Source organism: Culex pipiens, chromosome 3 (genome assembly GCF_016801865.2).
Source record: "Culex pipiens pallens isolate TS chromosome 3, TS_CPP_V2, whole genome shotgun sequence".
Taxonomy (NCBI): Eukaryota; Metazoa; Arthropoda; class Insecta; order Diptera; family Culicidae; genus Culex; species Culex pipiens.
Genome location: NC_068939.1, coordinates 38,552,507 through 38,567,878, shown reverse-complemented (window position 1 = coordinate 38,567,878; position 15,372 = coordinate 38,552,507). Strand labels below are relative to the sequence as shown.

The 15,372-nt window shown below is 28.9% G+C and overlaps 1 protein-coding gene across 1 annotated transcript in view; it reads left to right on the top strand.

The window, feature by feature from the left end:
* LOC120427730 (protein Smaug) overlaps positions 1–15,372 on the top strand; it is a 76,904-nt gene that overhangs the window by 1,317 nt on the left and 60,215 nt on the right. The gene's annotated exons all lie outside the window — the stretch shown is intronic.

The following is a 15,372-nucleotide window of genomic DNA, read 5'->3' as shown; positions in this document are numbered from 1 at the left end:
AAATTCGTTAAATTCGTTAAATTCGTTAAATTCGTTAAATTCGTTAAATTCGTTAAATTCGTTAAATTCGTTAAATTCGTTAAATTCGTTAAATTCGTTAAATTCGTTAAATTCGTTAAATTCAATAAATTCGTTAAATTCGTTAAATTCGTTAAATTCGTTAAATTCATTAAATTCATTAAATTCATTAAATTCGTTAAATTCGTTAAATTCGTTAAATTCGTTAAATTCGTAAAATTTGTAAAATTCGTAAAATTTGTAAAATACGTAAAATTTGTAAAATTCGTAATATTCGTAAAATTCGTAAAATTTGTAAAATTCGTAAAATTCAAAAAAATTGTAAAATTCGTTAAAATTCGTAAAATTCGTAAAATTCGTAAAATTTGTAAAATTCGTAAAATTTGTAAAATTCGTAAAATTCGTAAAATTTGTAAAATTCGTAAAATTCGTAAAATTGTAAAATCGTAAAATTCGTAAAATTCGAAAAAATTGTAAAATTCGTAAACATCGTAAAATTTGTACAATTCGTAAAATTCGTAAAATTCGTAAAATTCGTAAAATTTTTAAAATTCGTAAAATTCGTAAAATTCGTAAAATTCGTAAAATTCGTAAAATTCGTAAAATTCTTAAAATTCGTAAAATTCGTAAACTTCGTAAAATTCGTAAAATTCGTAAAATTCGTAAAATTCGTAAAAATCGTAAAATTCGTAACATTCGTAAAATTCATAAAATTTTTTATATTATCGGCCTATCAGCACTTTGGTCATGAATTACAGCTTTCATAAAGTGTTTTTGACTGTTCCAAAGTAATAAATAGCTCAAATAAAAGTGAGCAAGCAACTCTCCATTGCTGATACATCTGAAAATGTTGATTTAATAGCGGAAAATGGCAAAAGTGATAAGAATTGGTTGAACGGCTTGGTATGATTCAAATGGGAATATTTCCCCTACCAAGGAAAAGATCAATCAAAAAACCTTCTTCTATAAACTTTTTTAAAAATTTAAAATTTTGTTAAATTCTTAAAATTGGACAAAAATTAAAAATTGTAAAATTCGTGAAAAATTAAAATAAGTTAATTTCGACAAATTTCTAAAATACATAAAATTAGTAAAAATTTTAAAATTCGTAAATTTTAACATTTGTGACATTTGTAAAATTCGTCAAATTCAAAAAATCAAAACTTCTAGAATTTAAAATTTAAAATTTTGTAAAATTTGAAAGATTTGTAAAATTTTTAAAATTCGTAAAATTTGTTAAATTCGTAAAATTCGTAAAATTTATTAAATTTGAAAATTTTTGTAAAATTCGTAAAATTCGTAAAATTCATCAAATTCGTAAAATTCGTAAAATTTCTAATTTCTGAAAAATTCACAAAATTTGTAAAATTCGTAAAATTTGTTAAATAATTAAAATTCGTAAAATTCGTGAAATTCGTGAAATTCTCAAAATTCGTAAAATTCGTAGAATTCGTAGAATTCGTGAAATTCGTAAAACTCGTTAAATCTGTTTAATTTGTTAAATTCGTAAAATTCGTAAAATTCGTAAAATTCGTAAAATTCGTAAAATTCGTAAAATTCATAATATTCGTAAAACTCGACAAATTTCTGAAATTCGTTAAATTCGTAAAATTAGTAAAATTCGTAAAATTCGTAAAATTCGCAAAATTCGTAAACTTCGTAAAATTCATAAAATTTGTAAAATTTGTAAAATTTGTAAAATTTGTAAAATTCGTAAAATTCGTAAAATTTTTAAAATTCGTAAAATTCGTAAACTTTGTAAAATTCGTAAATTCGTAAAATTCGTAAATTCGTAAAATTCGTAAATTCGTAAAATTCGTAAAATTCGTAAAATTTTTAAATTTCTTAAAATTCGTAAAATTCGTAAATTTGGTAAAATTCGTAAAATTCGTAAAATTCGTAAAATTCTTAAAATTCGTAAAATTCGTAAACTTCGTAAAATTCGTAAAATTCGTAAAATTTGTAAAAATCGTAAAATTCTTAACATTCGTAAAATTCATAAAATTCTTAAAATTCGTAAAATTTGTAAATTTCTTAAAATTCGTAAAATTTGTAAAATACGCAAAATTCTTAAAAGTCGTACAATTCGAAAAAATCGTAAAATCCGTTCAATTCGTAAAATTCGTAAAATTCGTAAAATTCGTAAAATTCGTAAAATTCGTAAAATTCGTAAAATTCGTAACATTCGTAAAATTCGTAAAATTCCTAAAATTCCTAAAATTCCTAAAATTCCTAAAATTCCTAAAATTCCTAAAATTCGTAAAATTCTTAAAATTCGTAAAATTCGTAAAATTCGTTAAATTCGAAATTCTTAAAATTCGTTAAATTCGTTAAATTCGTTAAATTCGTTAAATTCGTTAAATTCGTTAAATTCATTAAATTCGTTAAATTCGTTAAATTCGTTAAATTCGTTAAATTCGTAAAATTCGTTAAATTCGTTAAATTCGTTAAATTCGTTAAATTCGTTAAATTCGTTAAATTCGTTAAATTCGTTAAATTCGTTAAATTCATTAAATTCGTTAAATTCGTTAAATTCGTTAAATTCGTTAAATTCGTTAAATTCGTTAAATTCGTTAAATTCGTTAAATTCGTTAAATTCGTTAAATTCGTTAAATTCGTTAAATTCGTTAAATTCGTAAAATTTGTAAAATACGTAAAATTTTTAAAATACGTAAAATTCGTAAAATTCGTAAAATTCGTAAAATTCGTAAAATTTGTAAAATTTGTAAAATTCGTAAAATTCGAAAAAAATGTAAAATTCGTAAAATTCGTAAAATTTGTAAAATTCGTAAAATTCGTAAAATTTGTAAAATTCGTAAACTTCGTAAAATTGTAAAATCGTAAAATTCGTAAAATTCGTAAAATTCGTAAAATTCGAAAAAAAAGTAAAATTCGTAAACTTCGTAAAATTCGTACAATTCGTAAAATTCGTAAAATTCGTAAAATTCGTAAAATTCGTAAAATTCGTAAAATTCGTAAAATTCGTAAAATTCGTAAAATTCGTAAAATTCGTAAAATTCGTTAAATTCGTTAAATTCGTAAAATTCGTAAAATTCGTAAAATTTGTAAAATTCGTAAAATTCGTAAAAATCGTAAAATTCGTAACATTCGTAAAATTCATAAAATTCTTAAAATTCGTAAAATTTGTAAAATTCTTAAAATTCGTAAAATTTGTAAAATACGTAAAATTCTTAAAAGTCGTACAATACGAAAAAATCGTAAAATTTGTAAAATTCGTAAAATTCGTAAAATTCGTAAAATTCGTAAAATTCCTAAAATTCGTAAAATTCGTAAAATTCTTAAAATTCGTAAAATTCGTAAAATTCGTAAAATTCGTAAAATTCTTAAAATTCGTAAAATTCGTTAAATTCGTAAAATTCGTAAAATTCGTAAAATTCGTAAAATTCGTAAAATTCGAAATTCTTCAAATTCGTTAAATTCGTTTAATTCGTTAAATTCATTAAATTCGTTAAATTCGTTAAATTCGTTAAATTCGATAAATTCGATAAATTCGTTAAATTCGTTAAATTCGTTAAATTCGTTAAATTCGTTAAATTCGTTATATTCGTTAAATTCGTTAAATTCGTTAAATTCATTAAATTCGTTAAATTCGTTAAATTCGTTAAATTCGTTAAATTCGTTAAATTCGTTAAATTCGTTAAATTCGTTAAATTCGTTAAATTCGTTAAATTCGTTAAATTCGTTAAATAGGTTAAATTCGTTAAATTCGTTAAATTCGTAAAATTCGTTAAATTCGTTAAATTCGTTAAATTCGCTAAATTCGTTAAATTCGTTAAATTCGTTAAATTCGTAAAATTTGTAAAATTCGTAAAATTTGTAAAATACGTAAAATTCGTAAAATTCGTAATATTCGTAAAATTCGTAAAATTTGTAAAATTCGTAAAATTCAAAAAAATTGTAAAATTCGTAAAATTCGTAAAATTCGTAAAATTCGTAAAATTTGTAAAATTCGTAAAATTCGTAAAATTTGTAAAATTCGTAAAATTCGTAAAATTGTAAAATCGTAAAATTCGTAAAATTCGTAAAATTCGAAAAAAATCTAAAATTCGTAAACATCGTAAAATTCGTACAATTCGTAAAATTCGTAAAATTCGTAAAATTCGTAAAATTTTTAAAATTCGTAAAATTCGTAAAATTCGTAAAATTCGTAAAATTCGTAAAATTCTTAAAATTCGTAAAATTCGTAAAATTCGTAAAATTCGTAAAATTCGTAAAATTCGTAAAATTCGTAAAATTCGTAAAAATCGTAAAATTCGTAACATTCGTAAAATTCATAAAATTCTTAAAATTCGTAAAATTTGTAAAATTCTTAAAATTCGTAAAATTTGTAAAATACGTAAAATTCTTAAAAGTCGTACAATACGAAAAAATCGTAAAATTTGTAAAATTCGTAAAATTCGTAAAATTCGTAAAATTCGTAAAATTCCTAAAATTCGTAAAATTCTTAAAATTCGTAAAATTCGTAAAATTAGTAAAATTCGTGAAATTTGTAAAATTCGTAAAATTCGTAAAATTCCTAAAATTCCTAAAATTCGTAAAATTCTTAAAATTCGTAAAATTCGTAAAATTCGAAATTCTTAAAATTCGTTAAATTCGTTAAATTTGTTAAATTCATTAAATTCATTAAATTAGTTAAATTCGTTAAATTCGTTAAATTCGTTAAATTCGATAAATTCGTTAAATTCGTTAAATTCGTTAAATTCGTTAAATTCGTTAAATTCGTTAAATTTGTTAAATTCGTTAAATTCGTTAAATTCGTTAAATTTGTTAAATTCGTTAAATTCGTTAAATTCGTTAAATTCGTTGAATTCGTTAAATTCGTTAAATTCGTTAAATTTGTTAAATTCGTTAAATTCGTTAAATTCGTTAAATTCGTTAAATTCGTTAAATTCGTAAAATTCGTTAAATTCGTAAAATACGTAAAATTTGTAAAATTCGTAAAATTCGTAAAATTCGTAAAATTCGTAAAATTCGTAAAATTCGTAAAATTCGTAAAATTCGTAAAATTCGTAAAATTCGTAAAATTCGTAAAATTCGTAAAATTCGTAAAATTCGTAAAATTTGTAAAATTCGTAAAATTCGTAAAATTTGTAAAATTCGTAAAATTCTTAAAATTTGTAGAATTCGTAAAATTCGTAACATTCGTAAAATTTGTAAAATTTGTAAAATTCGTAAAATTCGTAAAATTGTAAAATCGTAAAATTCGTAAAATTCGTAAAATTCGTAAAATTCGTAAAATTCGTAAAATTCATAAAATTCGTAAAACTCGAAAAAATTGTAAAATTCGTAACATTCGTAAAATTCGCAAAATTCGTAAAATTCGTAAAATTTGTCAAATTCGTGAAATTCGTAAAATTCGTAAAATTCGTAAAATTCTTAAAAATCCTAAAATTCGTAAAAATCGTAAAATTCGTAAAATTCGTAAAATTTATTAAATTTGTTAAATTCTTAAAATTCGTGAAATTCTCAAAATTCGTTGAATTTGTAAAATTCCTAAAATTCGTAAAATTTTTAAAAATCGTGAAATTCGTAAAATTCGTAAAATTCGTAAAATTCGTAAAATTTGTAAAATTCGTAAAATTTGTAATAGTTGTAAAATTCGAAAAATTCGTAAAATCCGTAAAATTCATAAAATTCTTAAAATTCGTAAACTACTTTCCAATACCCAAAAAGATCCACAAAAACGTCAAAAGAAACTAGAACCAACAACATCCACTACCCCAAATATCCCATAAATCACCCCAGAATACCCCATAATATACCCCAAATACCCCAAATAACCTCCCAAATATACCCCAGAAGACCCCTAATACCCCTAAAATACCCCACATACCCCAAATACCCCCAGAATATACCCCAAATATACCCCATGAATATACCCCAAATCTTAAACCCCAAGTACCCCAAATACCCCAAATTTATCCCAAAAATAACCCCAAATAACGCCAAGATAACCTAATACCCCAAATTGACCCGCAAGATATCAGACCCAAATTAACCCTATACGCCCAACTATCCCCAAATACCCCAAATGATACCGCGCAAATACACCCTAATTACCTCTAATAACTCCGCTTACTAACCCGAGAATACCCCACATCCCCCTAAATACCCCAAATACCCCAAATAGCCCCAACCGACCCCAACTACCCCAGACTTGACCCCAAAATATCGCGCCCAAATAACCCAAAATGAACCCAACTATCTCCAAATATACCCCAAATCACCCAAACTACCCCAACATTACCGCCTGCTCATTCCATAACCCGCCTGTCCCGCTAACTAAGTCAGAGACACCAATCTTTAGACTGCCACACATCGAATACCTCCTCACATAAAAATTGCATCTCACCCCCATTCCCTCCATCCCCAAACTTTACTGCCCCAGGCCCTGGCTGGAAACCAATTCCCTAAATACCTCCGCCCCCAAACTCCCCGGTATCCCTAATTTAGTATTAACATCAAACCCCTCCACTAGAGGGGCAAGAACCCCCCAAATCCTCATTCCTACCTCCATCCCCCCCCCCTCTCACACCCCGCCCCCGCCCTAGCCCACTCCCCCCGCGTCCCCCCACCCGCGGTTACCCCCCCACCCGCCCCCCGCCCCCCCCCCCCCCCGCCCCCCCCCCCCCCCCCCCCGGCCCCCCCCCCCCCCGGCCCCCCCCCCCCCCCACCCCCCCTGGCCGCTCCCCCCCCCCCAGGCCCCCTCCACACCCCACACAACGCCACCAACCTGCCGAGAGAAAAGACACCTCCTAGCAGCCACTATGACAACGGCTCCATCCAAGGATGCGCAGCCTCCTTCAAACGTCAGCCGAGTCAGCCCCAATAGCCTTATCGAAAGGAACCTTCCGTCCATCCATCAGCCCTCGAAAGAGGACGTCTTGCTGATGCTTCTATGGCTACCATCAAACACTGCCGAAATTCGATACCTGGGAAAGAGGCAGGCTTTTTGTTTTGAAAACAGACCAAATGTGCCTTATCCGTTGATGGGAATCTGGGAACTTTGGGAAAGGATTTTTCGGATGGATTTGTGAAAGGATTTTTGCGTGGCAGGCTTTTCCCGGGAGCTACATTGTCCGAAGAGCACTAATGAATGGGTACGTCTCATTCGTTGGAATGCGGGGGCTAAATAACCGCAATACCAAAAGAAGACTTTAGGTCAGGGGTGACCAAAGTATGGCCCGCGGGCCAAATGTGTCCCGCGAGGTGATTTTTTGTGGCCCGCGGACCAATTATGAATAATCATGGAAATGGCCCTTTGGTTTCATAATTCTTAAAATACAGGTTTTGTGAACATTTTCAGTTTTTGTCAACATATAACTAATGGTTTATCCATGCTTTGATCCTGAATATACGAAACAGATATTTGTTGAGAAATCTATCGTTTTGAAACAGTTTAGCAAAAACTTCATCAAGTGAGTTATGAAACGTTCAAATTTTACTGAAGTGGAAACTGTAAAGACAGCAAAAATATAGGAATTCCATGTTAATTGAAATGTCATGACGCAACATTTTTAATGGGCTTGCCCCATTTTTTTGCACTTATAAACCACCCAACTCATGACATTTGGGTTACGAGTTGAGTACGTAACATCTGATTCAGGCTGTCGAAAATTTATTAAAATATTATTGAAATTAGTGGAGTAATTTCTTTGCAATGATCTATACATATTTTGAAATTTCATATTTCTCCAAGTATAAATCACCTGCTTTAAAATATTTTTACAAAAAAAAATAATGTGAAAATATAAATGAAATCAGCTAAAAACTATTTTTCATTTCCATTAAATTAATTCAACAACGATTTTCTTCGGTCACAAAATTATCAAACATCAATCAACCTAGACCACGAGGAGTATTTTTTGTTGGTTGAGACATAGAAATTGCTATTTTTCTGCTATTTTTTTCAATTTAACCAAGTGAATAAAACTGTTGTAAAACTTTAATATTCTGTTCTCCAAAATTTAAATGGCGAAAATTTCCAAAAATACCTGCAATTAAAAAAAACTGCAGTTGATACATGTATTTTACAGTTTCATAATTTAAAATAACGCCATTTATTAGAAAAAAATATCATTTTCTCACATTTGGCCCGCAAGCTTATGTAAACTTCAAATTTGGCCCGCCACTCTAAAACTTTGAGCACCCCTGCTTTAGGTACTCTTAGCTTTCGAGATTTAAAAGTATGCTTTTATCCTTCCTAGAAGTTAACACGCCAAAAACCGTATTTTGGACCGATTCTCACAGTTTTCGAAGTTGTTTTGAACAATATTCAAAATTTCAAATTTATCATTTCCCACTAATTATCATGTTACATAAAAAAACATATTTTCTCAAAAATAACCTAACTTTTATCAAATGTTCTTCAAGTTGTCATCTTTTTCCCAATCATCACTTCCGAAAGAACGAAGACGGTTTTGTTACATAGCACTAGAGGTGCAAAAAAAATGCTCACACGTGTGTGATTATGTGTGTGTGCCACTGTGCCAGGCATTGTCACATCATTATCGGTTGGCAGTGTGGCGGAAAAAAGAGGAAGACGAAGAATGAGCAACAACAAAAATAGATCGACACGTTTGAGTGCCTTTTCCTTCCCCCCCCCCCCCCTTGGGCCTGGATGAGCATCACTGCCGAGGGTTTCCCGTTCACCTTATCAATTCTGTCATAGGACACTTGTTACGCTTATTATCAAAATACATATCTAATAAATGATAACACATGCACACGCACACACACATTCGTTACGTTACCGTAAAGTTTATACGGGGTGGGATGACTGAAAGGGAGGATGAAAACGGGGGGAGGGGGGTTTTCCCTTCTATGGTTCCGTGAGTATTTTCCACCATATGGTATTGCCTTTTAGGTTTTGATCGATTCCATGGGAGCTGCAGAGAACTGTTCAAAAAAATTCAAAAACATACTTTTTCCAAGAAATTATTGATATTACGTGACAAATTAATGTTATAATAAATTCAGGAATTCTACAAGCATAAAAAAAAACAAAAGCAGGGTTGTTACGGGAGAGTCGAAAAAAAATCCGCGCCAAATCCGCGCCGACCTAAAATCCGAAACCGCGCGAAATCCACACCATATAAAAAAATATCGCGACCAACATTGAGGAAATTTTATTTTTTTATGAAGAAAAACTAATTCAGAAAGTATTTGATTAAAAAACTTGTTTTATGTTTAAAGGCTCCAAAAGAATGAAAGCAAAATATCCATTGAAAAAAAATCCTCAAGAGACGGTCAAGGCAAGGGTCATGAAAAAAAAATCTTCAAAATAGAAAATACAATATTTAAAAACCTAAAAATTTAACTTCAAAAATGTAACCTCAAAATAAAATCCAAATCTAAAATAATAATATGATAAAATTTTAAATTTCGAAAGTCTAAATATTCAAAATCAAAGAATTTTTATACAGTTTGTAATCCAAAATCCTCGCTAAAATTTCACTCCGAAAGAAATTTAATTTCCGATATTTAAAATAATGTCTTCTCATAATTTCAAAATCTCTTACATAAAATAGGACTTCAAAAATTGTGGAACTCAAGAATTTAATAATTTAAGAACTAAGAATTTAAAAATAAAAACATTTAAGAATTTACGAATTTAAGAATTTAAGAATTTAAGAATTTAAGAATTTAAAAATTTAAGAATTTAAGAATTTAAGAATTTAAGAATTTAAGGATTTAAGAATTTAAGAATTTAAGAATTTAAGAATTTAAGAATTTAAGAATTTAAGAATTTAAGAATTTAAGAATTTAAGAATTTAAGAATTTAAGAATTTAAGAATTTAAGAATTTAAGAATTTAAGAATTTAAGAATTTAAGAATTTAAGAATTTAAGAATTTAAGAATTTAAGAATTTAAGAATTTAAGAATTTAAGAATTTAAGAATTTAAGAATTTAAGAATTTAAGAATTTAAGAATTTAAGAATTTAAGAATTTAAGAATTTAAGAATTTAAGAATTTAAGAATTTAAGAATTTAAGAATTTAAGAATTTAAGAATTTAAGAATTTAAGAATTTAAGAATTTAAGAATTTAAGAATTTAAGAATTTAAGAATTTAAGAATTTAAGAATTTAAGAATTTAAGAATTTAAGAATTTAAGAATTTAAGAATTTAAGAATTTAAGAATTTAAGAATTTAAGAATTTAAGAATTTAAGAATTTAAGAATTTAAGAATTTAAGAATTTAAGAATTTAAGAATTTAAGAATTTAAGAATTTAAGAATTTAAGAATTTAAGAATTTAAGAATTTAAGAATTTAAGAATTTAAGAATTTAAGAATTTAAGAATTTAAGAATTTAAGAATTTAAGAATTTAAGAATTTAAGAATTTAAGAATTTAAGAATTTAAGAATTTAAGAATTTAAGAATTTAAGAATTTAAGAATTTAAGAATTTAAGAATTTAAGAATTTAAGAATTTAAGAATTTAAGAATTTAAGAATTTAAGAATTTAAGAATTTAAGAATTTAAGAATTTAAGAATTTAAGAATTTAAGAATTTAAGAATTTAAGAATTTAAGAGTTTAATCTAAGGTTTTAGAATTTAGAAATTTAAGAATTTTAGAATGTATAAGCATAAAAATACTAAAATTATTTTAGATTTGAGATTTTTTTCTATATTGTTTTGAATTTGAAAGTTTTGACTTTTTAATTTTGATTTTTTTTTGTTATAATAAAAACTATTCAAACAATTTTTTTTTCGAATTTTTGAATTTCTAATGCTTTGAATTTGGAATGTTCTGATCTTTTTATTTTCGCCAAGAATGTTTAAATTTAGAAAAAAAAATATTTCTACCGATTAAATTCCATTCCAAAATTCGAAAGTGGAGGCCAGCTTCTGTTGTGTCCTATCAAGCTCATATTTGGCGCCCACCAGAACAAGCCCCAATAATAGTTTTTGTTACACATTCTAATGTCTATATCTTCGGGAAAAGTTTGTAATATTTGATTTACAAAATTAAAAATTGAATAAATCCAGTATAAAATTAAAAATAAATAAGGTTAAAAATCATTACTCAAAACTCAAAAGAAATTAAATATTCAGAGCCGGAGATGTTAAGAAATTACAAGAAACATATAAAAAATAATTTCTACATAATCTTCATCTTCATTTTTCGACGTTTCGTACTAAGAAAATACAAACAAACATTTTCAGAAGAAAATTAAAATAAAAGAAAATTAATAAATTAATAAAAATTATGCAATTCTTGCACTCAAAGGAAAAAACAAATTATCGTAATTCCTGATAATATTTTTCTTAATAACTTGAAAGTAATTCTATCTCTCTCAATTAATTTATTTATCAAAATTGCCATCCGCGCGAAATCCGCGCCTGAGCAAAATTAGCCAGCAAATCCGCGCCAGATCCGCGCTATCCGCGCGAAACGCGCCATCCGCGCGATCCGCGCCGTCCGTAACAACCCTGCAAAAGTGTTCGGATCGATCAGTTCTCTGCCCGAAATAGTTAGACCTGTATTTTTTTTTTGTTGGACCCTTAACCCTCCACAAGCCTTTAGACAGGCTTCGATTTAAAAAATTGCCAAAAATCCAATTTTCAACCAATTTTTGATCTTTTTTTGTTTTATGTGATTTTGCCTATGTTTTTAAAAATGTCATTTTTTAGGGGTCAACTTTGGCTGTGTTTTACTAGCATTTCCTATATATTAAGTAAAAAGAAGTAGTATGCACTATGCAGTAATTTTTCTAGTGTCCCAGACTATGCTTCTACGCATTTTGTTACAAGTAAAATGATAATGGTGCCATTTTATAGCAGAAAATGTGAAAAACAGGCAAAAAAATAAAAAGTGACTGTAAAAACATGAAAAAATTAGATAGGCAAAATGTAACGATACGAGGTTGTAGAATAGGTCAAAAACTACTTAAAACATACATAAACTTAACAAGATAAATGCAAATTAAAATACTAAAAATAAAACAAGAAAAACATAATACAACAGAAGTCAAGTTTTTCGTAGAACAAAAGTTGCCTAAAATGACCTCCTGAACACGGGAAAAATAAAAAATATCGAAGAAAAAATTTGGGCGGTAGAGTGTTAAGGTGCCCTTCGCCCTTCGTAATAAGTTGGAATTTCAAGGGAAAATAGATTGGAGTTACAAATATCTAGATTAAAATATATAAAAAAAAGTCGTATGAAATAGAATGTGTTCAGCTTTTCATTTTTTAATCATAGATTGAAACTATTTGAAAAAAAAAAATTAAAATACAATTATGTGTAAAATGAACTTACAGATTTTGAATTCAACTTAACATCTTTATAATAATTGTGGGCATAATATCGATACTTTCCAAAAACCACTATTTTGCTCAAAAAAAATAAATTATAGCTTGGCCAAAAACAAAACGTCCGTCATACCCTCTACAGGGTGACCACTCAAATCCCATTTTCAAATTCCTGACTTTTTCATACTTTTTTAATAGCTCAAATAATAGGAATTTCTAATGATTTCAAGCAAAAAACTATTTATAAACAGTAAATATCAACAATATAAAAGAAAAATCTAAATGAATTTAAAAAAATCCAAGCTATTGAAAGATTTCGAAAAAAAGCAGAAACTTTACATAAATTTCCAAAAAATACTTTGGTGTAACAATGTTCTTGTTTTGATTCAAACAAGAAACATAAGCAATTAGTTATTGAGAATAACCAAAAGCTTAACAGTACTTATTATTGCAATGTATTTTTTCCAAAATTGGCAAACGAATAGTTTTTGATACTGTGTTTCAACTGGTAATGGCTTAAATTTATAAACAACTCAATTTAAAATTTGATTTTTAATTTTATTTTAAATCAATGAATTTACTAATACTTACAAAAAAGCTCAAGGCCAAAATATGGGAAAATATATTTGAAATAACATTATAATATATTATTTGAATATTTACCACAAAACAAAACCATTGCCAACCCCAAGTTGGAATCTCTTGACAAAATGAACAGAATCATAACTATACGCTGACCATAGTTGTTAAAATTAGGAAAAGTACCTAAAAACAAGAAAGTAGAATGATTAAAGGAATGTGATTTGAAAATTGTATGAAATCTTACAAAATTATTCAAGGGAGTTATAATTTCCATACAAGTATGCTTAGGATTCCCGACTTTTCCCGGCTTTTGACAAAAAATCACAAATTCCCGACTTTTCCCGATTTTTTGAGTGGCCACCCTGCCTCTAGCTAAAAAATATTCTACTGTATTCTACAACTTTGCTAAAGACACCAAATCGATCAGAAAACCTCTTCTAGAGACACAGATTATTGACTGTTTTCATAGGGGACCATCCATAAACCACGTGGACATTTTAGGGGGGGGGGGATGGTATGGCGATTATCCACGCTCCATACAAAAAATGTTTTTTTTTTTTTTTTGTATGGACAATTGTCCACGAGGGGGGGGGGAGGCACGCAAATTTATGCCATTTACTGACCAAACAGATCAAATTTAATGCCCTTTTGATCATAATTTCTATTTTGCGAGGCCATCATTTTGGTGGCACACACACCCACACGCAAGATGAAAGGTTAACTGGTTAACGAAAGTCGCCATCAATTTCTTTTCACTTGCGCTAACGTTTTCAAAGCGCTTAAGATTTAAAACTGTTTCCAACTACCGGCAACATGTTCTTTTGCACATTAGTTAGTCACTCACTTGAAAAATAATCCCGAAACATGTAAATAATTAGCAAGCGCCATCAAAAAAACAAACGCGCCAAGTCTTTTGACGTTTGACTTTTGACGACCCATTCCAATCGAAGGCTGAAGAAAACCGAGCGAGAAGCGAAGGCAAATAAAGAACAAAGGGTGGCCACCAGCAGCGCCTGTTGGAGTGAGCCAGTGATGCCAGGAAACTTTCTCTATAAATGCTACTTTTCGTGAGTGTTCGCTTAAAATTTCATCACAATTGGCAGCACTAAGCAGACCCAAAAGAGCGCTGGAAGAAAAAAGAACTAAGCTGAAAATAGAAAAATGGGCGTGGTCCAATGCATTCTCGTCTGATATGAGAAATATTTTTTTAAATGCTTGTAAAAGGAATAGAATAACTTTTAGTAAAAGTGAAAATAAACAGAAATGTTCACAAAAAGTTGCTCTACTCGTTGGTGTACTTGGTTTTAGTAAATTTCAAGGAACACTCCAGATTATCCAGCATCATTCAAACACGACCGCTTATTAGGCTTAAAATGGGTATATTTCCCCTATATGTGTCAAACGCGTTCTGAGCAGAAATCCTTTTGGCCAATTGTCGCACTTACATTAATTTTCAGGCTGTGTCAAGAAAGCACGACAAGATTGAAACTTCTTTCATATGAAAAGTGACAAAAATGCACGGAGTTTTTTCGATTTTACTGAATATCTCAGGATTGGAATCGAATTTTGGAGGTTTGTGAAGGTCAAAAGGTGAGGCATTGTGAGCTGCACAAAATGGCGTTCTTAACTGAATTTGGCCCAAAATGTACGTGCGACAAGTTAGCATGACAGTGACGATTTAAAAATAACAGTGGACTCTCTCGTTGAAGGAACCGTCGAGACCGGGAGGTATCAAATTATAGAATGAAAAATCATTTACAGCTGGAGCAATATCGAGATATCGAGAGAGTCGACTGTTTGCGAAATTTTAGAGAATTATTCAGCACGGTCAAGTGAAGAAAATGCAAGAAGGGCAATAAAGGTCCAAAGCGATACATTTCGTAAGGTGTGTCCGTGCGCAGTTATTTATTAACGTTACCCGATTGTGTGATGGTGGATGAAGGTGGAAAACCCAGGTCAACAGATATGGGGGGTGAGTGCTATAAATGACACCATCCAGGACAAACAACAACAACAGGGCGATAAATTGTCGAATACCTGAGGTACACGCAACACAAATGTACAAAGGAAAAAAAAACATGTTTCACTTTAATTTAAAGTTAAATTAAGCTCAAACTTATTCCTCAACAATTCCAATTTTTTTCCAATTGCATCAGAAATTTTAAAAAAGTGTTTTGCGCGGAATTGAATTATTATTCATTGATTGCAATTTGCACCGTTTTTTAATGATTCGTAAGAAATTAAATTGCCAAATTAACGCAAATAAAAACACAATTCGGCGCAAATAAAAACACAATTAACACCAAGGTTGATGAGATTTTTTTTCCGTGGAAAAATATTTAAAAATCGAAATGCAGAACAAGTGAATAATGTAATTCGCCCAATTTTCACACTTCTTTAAAAGCATTTTGATGATTATGTTTGGTTTTGTTTTTTTCTTCAAAAAAATACTTTTTTTTTCAACAACCTATTTTAGGCCTGACGCAATCTGCACCATGTA